Source organism: Dendrobates tinctorius, unplaced genomic scaffold (assembly GCF_039654945.1).
Source record: "Dendrobates tinctorius isolate UK_male_01 unplaced genomic scaffold, ASM3965494v1 ptg000251l, whole genome shotgun sequence".
Taxonomy (NCBI): Eukaryota; Metazoa; Chordata; class Amphibia; order Anura; family Dendrobatidae; genus Dendrobates; species Dendrobates tinctorius.
Window position 1 is genome coordinate 10,378,225 of NW_027361918.1, and position 14,806 is coordinate 10,393,030.

The 14,806-nt window shown below is 41.0% G+C and overlaps 3 non-coding genes across 3 annotated transcripts; all 3 read right to left on the minus strand.

Annotated features, from left to right (window-relative positions):
• Nucleotides 1–4,136: 4,136 nt before the first annotated feature.
• On the minus strand, nt 4,137–4,208 carry TRNAL-CAA (transfer RNA leucine (anticodon CAA)). Its single transcript has one exon. It is a non-coding gene; the product is annotated as a tRNA-Leu (tRNA).
• Nucleotides 4,209–5,687: 1,479 nt separating this feature from the next.
• TRNAY-GUA (transfer RNA tyrosine (anticodon GUA)) lies at nt 5,688–5,773 on the minus strand. The gene is given in 2 exon segments: nt 5,688–5,723; nt 5,737–5,773. It is a non-coding gene; the product is annotated as a tRNA-Tyr (tRNA).
• A 108-nt stretch (nt 5,774–5,881) lies between these two features.
• TRNAA-AGC (transfer RNA alanine (anticodon AGC)) lies at nt 5,882–5,954 on the minus strand. Its single transcript has one exon. It is a non-coding gene; the product is annotated as a tRNA-Ala (tRNA).
• Between the last annotated feature and the right edge of the window lie 8,852 nt (nt 5,955–14,806).

The following is a 14,806-nucleotide window of genomic DNA, read 5'->3' on the forward strand; positions in this document are numbered from 1 at the left end:
AGAAAAACCCAAAGCAGAAGAACATTAAGCATAAGACTAAAAATCAGAGCAAATGATATTATCTAAATTATAAGCAGAAGAAGACTAAGCAGTGTATGGGGGTGAATCCGTTCCTCCTCGTGCTGCCTCTGGAAAATTCCTGCTGCTGCAGGCCAAACTGAACGCGGACAAATCCTGTTGTAAATCTTTTGTGACAGGCAGAACGGAAGGTGTAATCTTCAAACTTTTATAGATAACAACTACAGGAATGACTCACAAATAAGAATATGATGAAGAAGAATAGGAAGAAGATGAAGAAGTAGAATATGAAGAAGAATAATAGTTGAATAAGAAGACTATGAAGAATATAAAAAAAAGAATAATAGGAAGAAGGTGAAGGAGAAGATGAATAAGGTGAAGAAGAAGTTGATGAAAAAGATGCTGCTGCTGCTGCTGAGGATGATGAAGGAGAAAGTGTGGGAGAAGTAAAAAAGAAGGTGAAGAGCATGGAAGTAGTGAAACATACATATCTGACAAAATATAAAAGAGGTTAACATAGTCAATATGTTTGTAACTCCGAACGTCTTAAAAAAAAATTAATTCCTGCTATTCCATTTGATTGGGCTAAACCTCTATGCCTTTAATGTCTCCTCCACCTCCCCAATACATTCTACATTATTCTTAGTTGTTATTCTTCATGTAGACTTAACCTACACGGAAAGAAAGGGTTTTTTTTAATTCCGATATTTCGGTCCCATTGACTTGAATGGGATCGGAATCGGCGATACCCGATACTTTTTGGATATCGGCCGATCCAATCCGATCCGATATTTCTCAATATCGTATGGTATCGCTCAACACTAGCCATTGCATATTTGTTGGCGACTAGAGTACTCCTGGGGTTCTGCAATTGTTTCTTTGGTTTTATTTGTTTTCTTGTGTCATATTATTGTTGAAAATCATTAGAGGAAATGGTGTCTGACCTGGTTTAAGGTTCCGGTTAAAATTGGTGGGTGCGTCCGGCTGTTAGACGAAAATTCAGCAGGCATTTGTGTCTCTGTGGAGCAATCGGTTAGCATGTTTGGCTGTTTACCGAAAGGTTGGTGGTTCGAGTCCACCCAGGGACATTGGTTCCTTTTGCTTGGGTAGCATGCTACAGTTGAATATCTTTTCACATTGGTGCTCAACATCTCCATCAAGTAAACTCCCTGTTGCTGCCTAAGTTTTGAATTCACAAGGCAAACTGGAGAAAAAACTATCCAGATGTGTTTCTTTCTACATGTAAAGAAGGAGAATAGCTGTCTTGTATTTGCCAGAAGGTTGAAAACATCTGATAGAATACACAAAACTTCCTTCGAGCCAGAATTGAACCAACGAACTAAGGATTGCTAATTTAGATGTACAGCTCTCTGATCTACCAGTTGAGCTATCGAAGGTTTGATTTAGCTGTCGTTGAAAGTCTTCAAGGTTTGGACGTGTGTGCCACGAGCAGGTGGCAAAAGCAAGACACTCGGCCAACTGAAAATTGCATCCAAAGATAGCATTGGAGAATGCGGGAATCGATCCCACTACCTCTCACATGCTAAGCGAGGGCTCTACCACTTGAGCTAATCCCCCATGCCCGACACACACTATTATCAGTTTCACGCCACACAATGTCACAGTTTACTAATATTCAAATGTGCCACAGAGTGCTTTTTTTTTAAGTACAGTTTCCTTTCTCCCATACTTGAAGAACATCTACGGAGTTCACAATGTGAATTATGGCCCTCAAATACAGTCGAGCAATTTTCTAGCAAACCATTTCTATGTATGTAGAGAACCAGACTGGGGGAGTGAAAAAAACTTACCTAGTTTGTAGAAAAAAGTTGTAATGCAGCACAATTCCAAGCGAAAAAATTTACCTTTTATGGTTTGGTTTGAATATAGAAAATGCTGAGAGGTCGCGAATCTCCTTCTGGTCCTTTGGCACGAGTTGTACTGGGATTTAGGATTTTGACTAGTGTTTTTGATCCGAGACACGTTTGCGGTTGACAGAAACGTTCAGTTAAAATGCAATCATGACGTTTATATAACACAACTATTTGGCAGAGGTTGGTTTCGATCCATCGACCGCTGGGTTTCACAATGTGAATTATGGCCTACAAATACAGTCGAGCAATTTTCTAGCAAACCATTTCTATGTATGTAGAGAACCAGACTGGGGGAGTGAAAAAAACTTAGCTAGCTTGTAGAAAAAGATGCAATGCAGCACAATTTAGCAGAGGATGGTTTTGATCCATCGACCTCTGGGTTATGGGCCCAGCACGCTTCCGCTGCGCCATTCTGCTCGTGTTAACAAATGTACAGAGTAAAATTCTAATGACTGTTTGTGTTCAGGTCGATGACATGTAAATTTTCAGCCATTACATATTTGTTGGCGACTAGAGTACTCCTGGCGTTCTGCAATTGTTTCTTTGTTTTTTTTTGCTTTCTTGTGTCATATTATTGTTGAAAATCATTAGAGGAAATGGTGTCTGACCATTGTTTAAGGTTCCGGTTAAAACTGGTGGGTGCGTCCGGCAGTTAGACGAAAGTTCGGCAGGCGTTTGTGTCTCTGTGGCGCAATCGGTTAGCGTGTTCGGCTGTTAACCGAAAGGTTGGTGGTTCCTTTTGCTTGGGTAGCATGCTACAGTTGAAGACGTTTTCACATTGGTGCTCAGCATCTCCATAAAGTAAAAGCACTGTTGCTGCCTAAGTTTTGAATTCACAAGGCAAACTGGAGAAAAAAGTTTCCGGTTGTGTTTCTTTCTACATGTCCAGAAAGAGCATAGCTGTCTGGTATTTGCCAGAAGGTTGAAAACATCTGATAGAATACACAAAACTTCCTTCGAGCAGGAATTGAACCAGCGACCTAAGGATTGCTAATTTAGATCTACAGTCCTCCGCTCTACCAGCTGAGCTATCGAAGGCTTGATTTAAGCATTGCTGAAAGTCTTCAAGGTTTGGACGTGTGTGCCACGAGCAGGTGGCAAAAACAAGTCACTCGGCCAACTGAAAAAGGCATCCAAAGATAGTATTGGAGAATGAGGGCATCGATGCCGCTACCTCTCGCATGCTAAGCGAGCGCTCTACCACTTGAGATAATCCCCCATGCCCAACGAACGCCACTATCAGTTTCACGCCACACCATGTCACAGTTTACTTATAGTCAAATGTGCCATTGAGTGCTTTTTTTTTTTTTTTTTTAAGTACAGATTCCTTTCTCCCATATTTGAAGAACATCTACGGAGTTCACAATGTGAATTATGGCCCTCAAATACAGTTGAGCAATTTTCTAGCAAACCATTTCTATGTATGTAGAGAACCAGACTGGAGGAGTGAAAAAAACTTACCTAGTTTGTAGAAAAAAGTTGTAATGCAGCACAATCCCAAGCGAAAAAATTGACCTTTTATGGTTTGGTTTGAATATAGAAAATGCTGAGAGGTCGCGAATCTCCTTCTGGTCCTTTGGCACGAGTTGTACTGGGATTTAGGATTTTGACTAGTGTTTTTGATCCGAGACACATTTGCTGTTGACAGAAAAGTTCAGTTGAAATGCAATGATGAAGTTTATAAAACACAACTATTTAGCAGAGGTTGGTTTCGATCCATCGACCGCTGGGTTTCACAATGTGAATTATGGCCTACAAATACAGTCGAGCAGTTTTCTAGCAAACCATTTCTCTGTATATAGAGAACCAAACTGGGGGAGTGAAAAAAACTTACCTAGTTTGTAGAAAAAAGTTTTAATGCAGCACAATCCCAAGCGAAAAAATTGACCTTTTATGGTTTGGTTTGAATATAGAAAATGCTGAGAGGTCGCGAATCTCCTTCTGGTCCTTTGGCACGAGTTGTACTCGGATTTAGGATTTTGACTAGTGTTTTTGATCCGAGACACGTTTGCTGTTGACAGAAAAGTTCAGTTGAAATGCAATGATGAAGTTTATAAAACACAACTATTTAGCAGAGGTTGGTTTCGATCCATCGACCGCTGGGTTTCACAATGTGAATTATGGCCTACAAATACAGTCGAGCAATTTTCTAGCAAACCATTTCTCTGTATATAGAGAACCAAACTGGGGGAAGTGAAAAAAAACTTAGCTAGTTTGTAGAAAAAGATGCACTGCAGCACAATTTAGCAGAGGATGGTTTCGATCCATCGACCTCTGGGTTTTGGGCCCAGCACGCTTCCGCTGCGCCACTCTGCTTGTGTTAACAGATGTACAGAGTAAAATTCTAATGACTGTTTGTGTTCAGGTCGATGACATGTAAATTTTCAGCCATTACATATTTGTTGGCGACTAGAGTACTCCTGGGGTTCTGCAATTGTTTCTTTGTTTTTTTTTGCTTTCTTGTGTCATATTATTGTTGAAAATCATTAGAGGAAATGGTGTCTGACCATTGTTTAAGGTTCCGGTTAAAACTGGTGGGTGCGTCCGGCTGTTAGACGAAAGTTCGGCAAGCATTTGTGTCTCTGTGGCGCAATCGGTTAGCGCGTTCAGCTGTTAACCGAAAGGTTGGTGGTTCGAGTCCACCCAGGGACGTTAGTTCATTTTGCTTGGGTAGCATGCTACAGTTGAATACGTTTTCACATTGGTGCTCAGCATCTCCATAAAGTAAAAGCACTGTTGCTGCCTAAGTTTTGAATTCACAAGGCAAACTGGAGAAAAAACTTTCCGGTTGTCCAAAAAGAGCATAGCTGTCTGGTATTTGCCAGAAGGTTGAAAACATCTGATAGAATACACAAAACTTCCTTCAAGCCGGAATTGAACCAGCGACCTAAGGATTGCTAATTTAGGTCTACAGTCCTCCGCTCTACCAGCTGAGCTATCGAAGGCTTGATTTAGCCATTATTGAAAGTCTTCAAGGTTTAGACGTGTGTGCCACGAGCAGGTGGCAAAAACAAGTCACTCAGCCAACTGAAAAAGGCATCCAAAGATAGTATTGGAGAATGCGGGCATCGATCCCGCTACCTCTCACATGCTAAGCGAGCGCTCTACCACTTGAGCTAATCCCCCATGCCCAATGAATGCTGGGGGAGTGAAAAAAAACTTAGCTAGTTTGTAGAAAAAGATGCAATGCAGCACAATTTATGGGCCCAGCACGCTTCCGCTGCGCCACTCTGCTTGTGTTAACAGATGTACAGAGTAAAATTCTAATGACTGTTTGTGTTCAGGTCGATGACATGTAAATTTTCAGCCATTACATATTTGTTGGCGACTAGAGTACTCCTGGGGTTCTGCAATTGTTTCTTTGTTTTTTTTTGCTTTCTTGTGTCATATTATTGTTGAAAATCATTAGAGGAAATGGTGTCTGACCATTGTTTAAGGTTCCGGTTAAAACTGGTGGGTGCGTCCGGCTGTTAGACGAAAGTTCGGCAGGCGTTTGTGTCTCTGTGGCGCAATCGGTTAGCGCGTTCGGCTGTTAACCGAAAGGTTGGTGGTTCGAGTCCACCCAGGGACGTTGGTTCCTTTTGCTTGGGTAGCATGCTACAGTTTTTCGACGTTTTCAAATTGGTGCTCAGCATCTCCATAAAGTAAAAGCACTGTTGCTGCCTAAGTTTTGAATTCACAAGGCAAACTGGAGAAAAAACTTTCCGGTTGTGTTTCTGTCTACATGTCCAGAAAGAGCATAGCTGTCTGGTATTTGCCAGAAGGTTGAAAACATCTGATAGAATACACAAAACTTCCTTCGAGCCGGAATTGAACCAGCGACCTAAGGATTGCTAATTTAGATCTACAGTCCTCCGCTCTACCAGCTGAGCTATCGAAGGCTTGATTTAGCCATTGTTGAAAGTCTTCAAGGTTTGGACGTGTGTGCCACGAGCAGGTGGCAAAAACAATTCACTCGGCCAACTGAAAAAGGCATCCAAAGATTGTATTGGAGAATGCGGGCATCGATCCCGCTACCTCTCGCATGCTAAGCGAGCGCTCTACCACTTGAGCTAATCCCCCATGCCCGACGAACGTCATTATCAGTTTCACGCCACACCATGTCACAGTTTACTTATAGTCAAATGTGCCATTGAGTGCTTTTTTTTTTTTTTTTTTCTTTTTTTTTTTTTTTTAAGTACAGATTCCTTTCTCCCATATTTGAAGAACATCTACGGAGTTCACAATGTGAATTATGGCCTACAAATACAGTCGAGCAATTTTCTAGCAAACCATTTCTATGTATGTAGAGAACCAGACTGGGGGAGTAAAAAAAACTTACCTAGTTTGTAGAAAAAAGTTGTAATGCAGCACAATCCCAAGCAAAAAGATTGACCTTTTATGGTTTGGTTTGAATATAGAAAATGCTGAGAGGTCGCGAATCTCCTTCTGGTCCTTTGGCACGAGTTGTACTGGGATTTAGGATTTTGACTAATGTTTTTGATCCGAGACACGTTTGCTGTTGACAGAAAAGTTCAGTTGATATGCAATGATGAAGTTTATAAATCACAACTATTTAGCAGAGGTTGGTTTCGATCCATCGACCGCTGGGTTTCACAATGTGAATTATGGCCTACAAATACAGTCGGGCAATTTTCTAGCAAACCATTTCTATGTATGTAGAGAACCAGACTGGGGGAGTAAAAAAAACTTACCTAGTTTGTAGAAAAAAGTTGTAATGCAGCACAATCCCAAGCAAAAAGATTGACCTTTTATGGTTTGGTTTGAATATAGAAAATGCTGAGAGGTCGCGAATCTCCTTCTGGTCCTTTGGCACGAGTTGTACTGGGATTTAGGATTTTGACTAGTGTTTTTGATCCGAGACACGTTTGCTGTTGACAGAAAAGTTCAGTTGATATGCAATGATGAAGTTTATAAAACACAACTATTTAGCAGAGGTTGGTTTCGATCCATCGACCGCTGGGTTTCACAATGTGAATTATGGCCTACAAATACAGTCGAGCAATTTTCTAGTAAACCATTTCTCTGTATATAGAGAACCAAACTGGGGGAATGAAAAAAAACTTACCTAGTTTGTAGAAAAAAGTTGTAATGCAGCACAATCCCAAGCGAAAAGATTGATCTTTTATGGTTTGGTTTGAATATAGAAAATGCTGAGAGGTCGCGAATCTCCTTCTGGTCCTTTGGCACGAGTTGTACTGGGATTTAGGATTTTGACTAGTGTTTTTGATCCGAGACACGTTTGCTGTTGACAGAAAAGTTCAGTTGATATGCAATGATGAAGTTTATAAAACACAACTATTTAGCAGAGGTTGGTTTCAATCCATTGACCGCTGGGTTTCACAATGTGAATTATGGTCTACAAATACAGTCGAGCAATTTTCTAGCAAACCATTTCTCTGTATATAGAGAACCAAACTGGGAAAGTGAAAAAAAACTTAGCTAGTTTGTAGAAAAAGATGCAATGCAGCACAATTTAGCAGAGGATGGTTTCGATCCATCGACCTCTGGGTTATGGGCCCAGCACGCTTCCGCTGCGCCACTCTGCTTGTGTTAACAGATGTACGGAGTAAAATTCTAATGACTGTTTGTGTTCAGGTCGATGACATGTAAATTTTCAGCCATTACATATTTGTTGGCGACTAGAGTACTCCTGGGGTTCTGCAATTGTTTCTTTGTTTTTTTTGCTTTCTTGTGTCATATTATTGTTGAAAATCATTAGAGGAAATGGTGTCTGACCATTGTTTCAGGTTCCGGTTAAAACTGGTGGGTGCGTCCGGCTGTTAGACGAAAGTTCGGCTGGCGTTTGTGTCTCTGTGGCGCAATCGGTTAGCGCGTTCGGCTGTTAACCGAAAGGTTGGTGGTTTGAGTCCACCCAGGGACGTTGGTTCCTTTTGCTTGGGTAGCATGCTACAGTTGAAGACGTTTTCACATTGGTGCTCAGCATCTCCATAAAGTAAAAGCACTGTTGCTGCCTAAGTTTTGAATTCACAAGGCAAACTGGAGAAAAAACTTTCCGGTTGTGTTTCTGTCTACATGTCCAGAAAGAGCATAGCTGTCTGGTATTTGCCAGAAGGTTGAAAACATCTGATAGAATACACAAAACTTCCTTCGAGCCGGAATTGAACCAGCGACCTAAGGATTAGCTAATTTAGATCTACAGTCCTCCACTCTACCAGCTGAGCTATCGAAGGCTTGATTTAGCCATTGTTGAAAGTCTTCAAGGTTTGGACGTGTGTGCCACGAGCAGGTGGCAAAAACAATTCACTCGGCCAACTGAAAAAGGCATCCAAAGATTGCATTGGAGAATGCGGGCATCGATCTCCCTACCTCTCGCATGCTAAGCGAGCGCTCTACCACTTGAGCTAATCCCCCATGCCCGACGAACGCCATTATCAGTTTCACGCCACACCATGTCACAGTTTACTTATAGTCAAATGTGCCATTGAGTGCTTTTTCTTTTTTTTTTTTTTTTAAGTACAGATTCCTTTCTCCCATATTTGAAGAACATCTACGGAATTATGGCCTACAAATACAGTCGAGCAATTTTCTAGCAAACCATTTCTATGTATGTAGAGAACCAGACTGGGGGAGTAAAAAAAACTTACCTAGTTTGTAGAAAAAAGTTGTAATGCAGCACAATCCCAAGCAAAAAGATTGACCTTTTATGGTTTGGTTTGAATATAGAAAATGCTGAGAGGTCGCGAATCTCCTTCTGGTCCTTTGGCACGAGTTGTACTGGGATTTAGGATTTTGACCAATGTTTTTGATCCGAGACACGTTTGCTGTTGACAGAAAAGTTCAGTTGATATGCAATGATGAAGTTTATAAATCACAACTATTTAGCAGAGGTTGGTTTCGATCCATCGACCGCTGGGTTTCACAATGTGAATTATGGCCTACAAATACAGTCGGGCAATTTTCTAGCAAACCATTTCTATGTATGTAGAGAACCAGACTGGGGGAGTAAAAAAAACTTACCTAGTTTGTAGAAAAAAGTTGTAATGCAGCACAATCCCAAGCAAAAAGATTGACCTTTTATGGTTTGGTTTGAATATAGAAAATGCTGAGAGGTCGCGAATCTCCTTCTGGTCCTTTGGCACGAGTTGTACTGGGATTTAGGATTTTGACTAGTGTTTTTGATCCGAGACACGTTTGCTGTTGACAGAAAAGTTCAGTTGATATGCAATGATGAAGTTTATAAAACACAACTATTTAGCAGAGGTTGGTTTCGATCCATCGACCGCTGGGTTTCACAATGTGAATTATGGCCTACAAATACAGTCGGGCAATTTTCTAGTAAACCATTTCTCTGTATATAGAGAACCAAACTGGGGGAGTGAAAAAAAACTTACCTAGTTTGTAGAAAAAAGTTGTAATGCAGCACAATCCCAAGCAAAAAGATTGATCTTTTATGGTTTGGTTTGAATATAGAAAATGCTGAGAGGTCGCGAATCTCCTTCTGGTCCTTTGGCACGAGTTGTACTGGGATTTAGGATTTTGACTAGTGTTTTTGATCCGAGACACGTTTGCTGTTGACAGAAAAGTTCAGTTGATATGCAATGATGAAGTTTATAAAACACAACTATTTAGCAGAGGTTGGTTTCAATCCATTGACCGCTGGGTTTCACAATGTGAATTATGGTCTACAAATACAGTCGAGCAATTTTCTAGCAAACCATTTCTCTGTATATAGAGAACCAAACTGGGAAAGTGAAAAAAAACTTAGCTAGTTTGTAGAAAAAGATGCAATGCAGCACAATTTAGCAGAGGATGGTTTCGATCCATCGACCTCTGGGTTATGGGCCCAGCACGCTTCCGCTGCGCCACTCTGCTTGTGTTAACAGATGTACGGAGTAAAATTCTAATGACTGTTTGTGTTCAGGTCGATGACATGTAAATTTTCAGCCATTACATATTTGTTGGCGACTAGAGTACTCCTGGGGTTCTGCAATTGTTTCTTTGTTTTTTTTGCTTTCTTGTGTCATATTATTGTTGAAAATCATTAGAGGAAATGGTGTCTGACCATTGTTTCAGGTTCCGGTTAAAACTGGTGGGTGCGTCCGGCTGTTAGACGAAAGTTCGGCTGGCGTTTGTGTCTCTGTGGCGCAATCGGTTAGCGCGTTCGGCTGTTAACCGAAAGGTTGGTGGTTTGAGTCCACCCAGGGACGTTCGTTCCTTTTGCTTGGGTAGCATGCTACAGTTGAAGACGTTTTCACATTGGTGCTCAGCATCTCCATAAAGTAAAAGCACTGTTGCTGCCTAAGTTTTGAATTCACAAGGCAAACTGGAGAAAAAACTTTCCGGTTGTGTTTCTGTCTACATGTCCAGAAAGAGCATAGCTGTCTGGTATTTGCCAGAAGGTTGAAAACATCTGATAGAATACACAAAACTTCCTTCGAGCCGGAATTGAACCAGCGACCTAAGGATTAGCTAATTTAGATCTACAGTCCTCCGCTCTACCAGCTGAGCTATCGAAGGCTTGATTTAGCCATTGTTGAAAGTCTTCAAGGTTTGGACGTGTGTGCCACGAGCAGGTGGCAAAAACAATTCACTCGGCCAACTGAAAAAGGCATCCAAAGATTGCATTGGAGAATGCGGGCATCGATCTCCCTACCTCTCGCATGCTAAGCGAGCGCTCTACCACTTGAGCTAATCCCCCATGCCCGACGAACGCCATTATCAGTTTCACGCCACACCATGTCACAGTTTACTTATAGTCAAATGTGCCATTGAGTGCTTTTTCTTTTTTTTTTTTTTTTAAGTACAGATTCCTTTCTCCCATATTTGAAGAACATCTACGGAATTATGGCCTACAAATACAGTCGAGCAATTTTCTAGCAAACCATTTCTATGTATGTAGAGAACCAGACTGGGGGAGTAAAAAAAACTTACCTAGTTTGTAGAAAAAAGTTGTAATGCAGCACAATCCCAAGCAAAAAGATTGACCTTTTATGGTTTGGTTTGAATATAGAAAATGCTGAGAGGTCGCGAATCTCCTTCTGGTCCTTTGGCACGAGTTGTACTGGGATTTAGGATTTTGACCAATGTTTTTGATCCGAGACACGTTTGCTGTTGACAGAAAAGTTCAGTTGATATGCAATGATGAAGTTTATAAATCACAACTATTTAGCAGAGGTTGGTTTCGATCCATCGACCGCTGGGTTTCACAATGTGAATTATGGCCTACAAATACAGTCGGGCAATTTTCTAGCAAACCATTTCTATGTATGTAGAGAACCAGACTGGGGGAGTAAAAAAAACTTACCTAGTTTGTAGAAAAAAGTTGTAATGCAGCACAATCCCAAGCAAAAAGATTGACCTTTTATGGTTTGGTTTGAATATAGAAAATGCTGAGAGGTCGCGAATCTCCTTCTGGTCCTTTGGCACGAGTTGTACTGGGATTTAGGATTTTGACTAGTGTTTTTGATCCGAGACACGTTTGCTGTTGACAGAAAAGTTCAGTTGATATGCAATGATGAAGTTTATAAAACACAACTATTTAGCAGAGGTTGGTTTCGATCCATCGACCGCTGGGTTTCACAATGTGAATTATGGCCTACAAATACAGTCGGGCAATTTTCTAGTAAACCATTTCTCTGTATATAGAGAACCAAACTGGGGGAGTGAAAAAAAACTTACCTAGTTTGTAGAAAAAAGTTGTAATGCAGCACAATCCCAAGCAAAAAGATTGATCTTTTATGGTTTGGTTTGAATATAGAAAATGCTGAGAGGTCGCGAATCTCCTTCTGGTCCTTTGGCACGAGTTGTACTGGGATTTAGGATTTTGACTAGTGTTTTTGATCCGAGACACGTTTGCTGTTGACAGAAAAGTTCAGTTGATATGCAATGATGAAGTTTATAAAACACAACTATTTAGCAGAGGTTGGTTTCAATCCATTGACCGCTGGGTTTCACAATGTGAATTATGGTCTACAAATACAGTCGAGCAATTTTCTAGCAAACCATTTCTCTGTATATAGAGAACCAAACTGGGGAAGTGAAAAAAAACTTAGCTAGTTTGTAGAAAAAGATGCAATGCAGCACAATTTAGCAGAGGATGGTTTCGATCCATCGACCTCTGGGTTATGGGCCCAGCACGCTTCCGCTGCGCCACTCTGCTTGTGTTAACAGATGTACAGAGTAAAATTCTAATGACTGTTTGTGTTCAGGTCGATGACATGTAAATTTTCAGCCATTACATATTTGTTGGCGACTAGAGTACTCCTGGGGTTCTGCAATTGTTTCTTTTTTTTTTTTGCTTTCTTGTGTCATATTATTGTTGAAAATCATTAGAGGAAATGGTGTCTGACCATTGTTTAAGGTTCCGGTTAAAACTGGTGGGTGCGTCCGGCTGTTAGACGAAAGTTCGGCAGGAGTTTGTGTCTCTGTGGCGCAATCGGTTAGCGCGTTCGGCTGTTAACCGAAAGGTTGGTGGTTCGAGTCCACCCAGGGACGTTGGTTCCTTTTGCTTGGGTAGCATGCTACAGTTGAAGACGTTTTCACATTGGTGCTCAGCATCTCCATAAAGTAAAAGCACTGTTGCTGCCTAAGTTTTGAATTCACAAGGCAAACTGGAGAAAAAACTTTCCGGTTGTGTTTCTGTCTACATGTCCAGAAAGCGCATAGCTGTCTGGTATTTGCCAGAAGGTTGAAAACATCTGATAGAATACACAAAACTTCCTTCGAGCCGGAATTGAACCAGCGACCTAAGGATTAGCTAATTTAGATCTACAGTCCTCGGCTCTACCAGCTGAGCTATCGAAGGCTTGATTTAGCCATTGTTGAAAGTCTTCAAGGTTTGGACGTGTGTGCCACGAGCAGGTGGCAAAAACAATTCACTCGGCCAACTGAAAAAGGCATCCAAAGATTGTATTGGAGAATGCGGGCATCGATCTCCCTACCTCTCGCATGCTAAGCGAGCGCTCTACCACTTGAGCTAATCCCCCATGCCCGACGAATGCCATTATCAGTTTCACGCCACACCATGTCACAGTTTACTTATAGTCAAATGTGCCATTGAGTGCTTTTTTTTTTTTTTTTCTTTTTTTTTTTTTTTTAAGTACAGATTCCTTTCTCCCATATTTGAAGAACATCTACGGAGTTCACAATGTGAATTATGGCCTACAAATACAGTCGAGCAATTTTCTAGCAAACCATTTCTATGTATGTAGAGAACCAGACTGGGGGAGTAAAAAAAACTTACCTAGTTTGTAGAAAAAAGTTGTAATGCAGCACAATCCCAAGCAAAAAGATTGACCTTTTATGGTTTGGTTTGAATATAGAAAATGCTGAGAGGTCGCGAATCTCCTTCTGGTCCTTTGGCACGAGTTGTACTGGGATTTAGGATTTTGCCTAATGTTTTTGATCCGAGACACGTTTGCTGTTGACAGAAAAGTTCAGTTGATATGCAATGATGAAGTTTATAAATCACAACTATTTAGCAGAGGTTGGTTTCGATCCATCGACCGCTGGGTTTCACAATGTGAATTATGGCCTACAAATACAGTCGGGCAATTTTCTAGCAAACCATTTCTATGTATGTAGAGAACCAGACTGGGGGAGTAAAAAAAACTTACCTAGTTTGTAGAAAAAAGTTGTAATGCAGCACAATCCCAAGCAAAAAGATTGACCTTTTATGGTTTGGTTTGAATATAGAAAATGCTGAGAGGTCGCGAATCTCCTTCTGGTCCTTTGGCACGAGTTGTACTGGGATTTAGGATTTTGACTAGTGTTTTTGATCAGAGACACGTTTGCTGTTGACAGAAAAGTTCAGTTGATATGCAATGATGAAGTTTATAAAACACAACTATTTAGCAGAGGTTGGTTTCGATCCATCGACCGCTGGGTTTCACAATGTGAATTATGGCCTACAAATACAGTCGAGCAATTTTCTAGTAAACCATTTCTCTGTATATAGAGAACCAAACTGGGGGAGTGAAAAAAAACTTACCTAGTTTGTAGAAAAAAGTTGTAATGCAGCACAATCCCAAGCAAAAAGATTGATCTTTTATGGTTTGGTTTGAATATAGAAAATGCTGAGAGGTCGCGAATCTCCTTCTGGTCCTTTGGCACGAGTTGTACTGGGATTTAGGATTTTGACTAGTGTTTTTGATCCGAGACACGTTTGCTGTTGACAGAAAAGTTCAGTTGATATGCAATGATGAAGTTTATAAAACACAACTATTTAGCAGAGGTTGGTTTCAATCCATTGACCGCTGGGTTTCACAATGTGAATTATGGTCTACAAATACAGTCGAGCAATTTTCTAGCAAACCATTTCTCTGTATATAGAGAACCAAACTGGGGAAGTGAAAAAAAACTTAGCTAGTTTGTAGAAAAAGATGCAATGCAGCACAATTTAGCAGAGGATGGTTTCGATCCATCGACCTCTGGGTTATGGGCCCAGCACGCTTCCGCTGCGCCACTCTGCTTGTGTTAACAGATGTACAGAGTAAAATTCTAATGACTGTTTGTGTTCAGGTCGATGACATGTAAATTTTCAGCCATTACATATTTGTTGGCGACTAGAGTACTCCTGGGGTTCTGCAATTGTTTCTTTTTTTTTTTTGCTTTCTTGTGTCATATTATTGTTGAAAATCATTAGAGGAAATGGTGTCTGACCATTGTTTAAGGTTCCGGTTAAAACTGGTGGGTGCGTCCGGCTGTTAGACGAAAGTTCGGCAGGAGTTTGTGTCTCTGTGGCGCAATCGGTTAGCGCGTTCGGCTGTTAACCGAAAGGTTGGTGGTTCGAGTCCACCCAGGGACGTTGGTTCCTTTTGCTTGGGTAGCATGCTACAGTTGAAGACGTTTTCACATTGGTGCTCAGCATCTCCATAAAGTAAAAGCACTGTTGCTGCCTAAGTTTTGAATTCACAAGGCAAACTGGAGAAAAAACTATCCGGTTGTGTTTC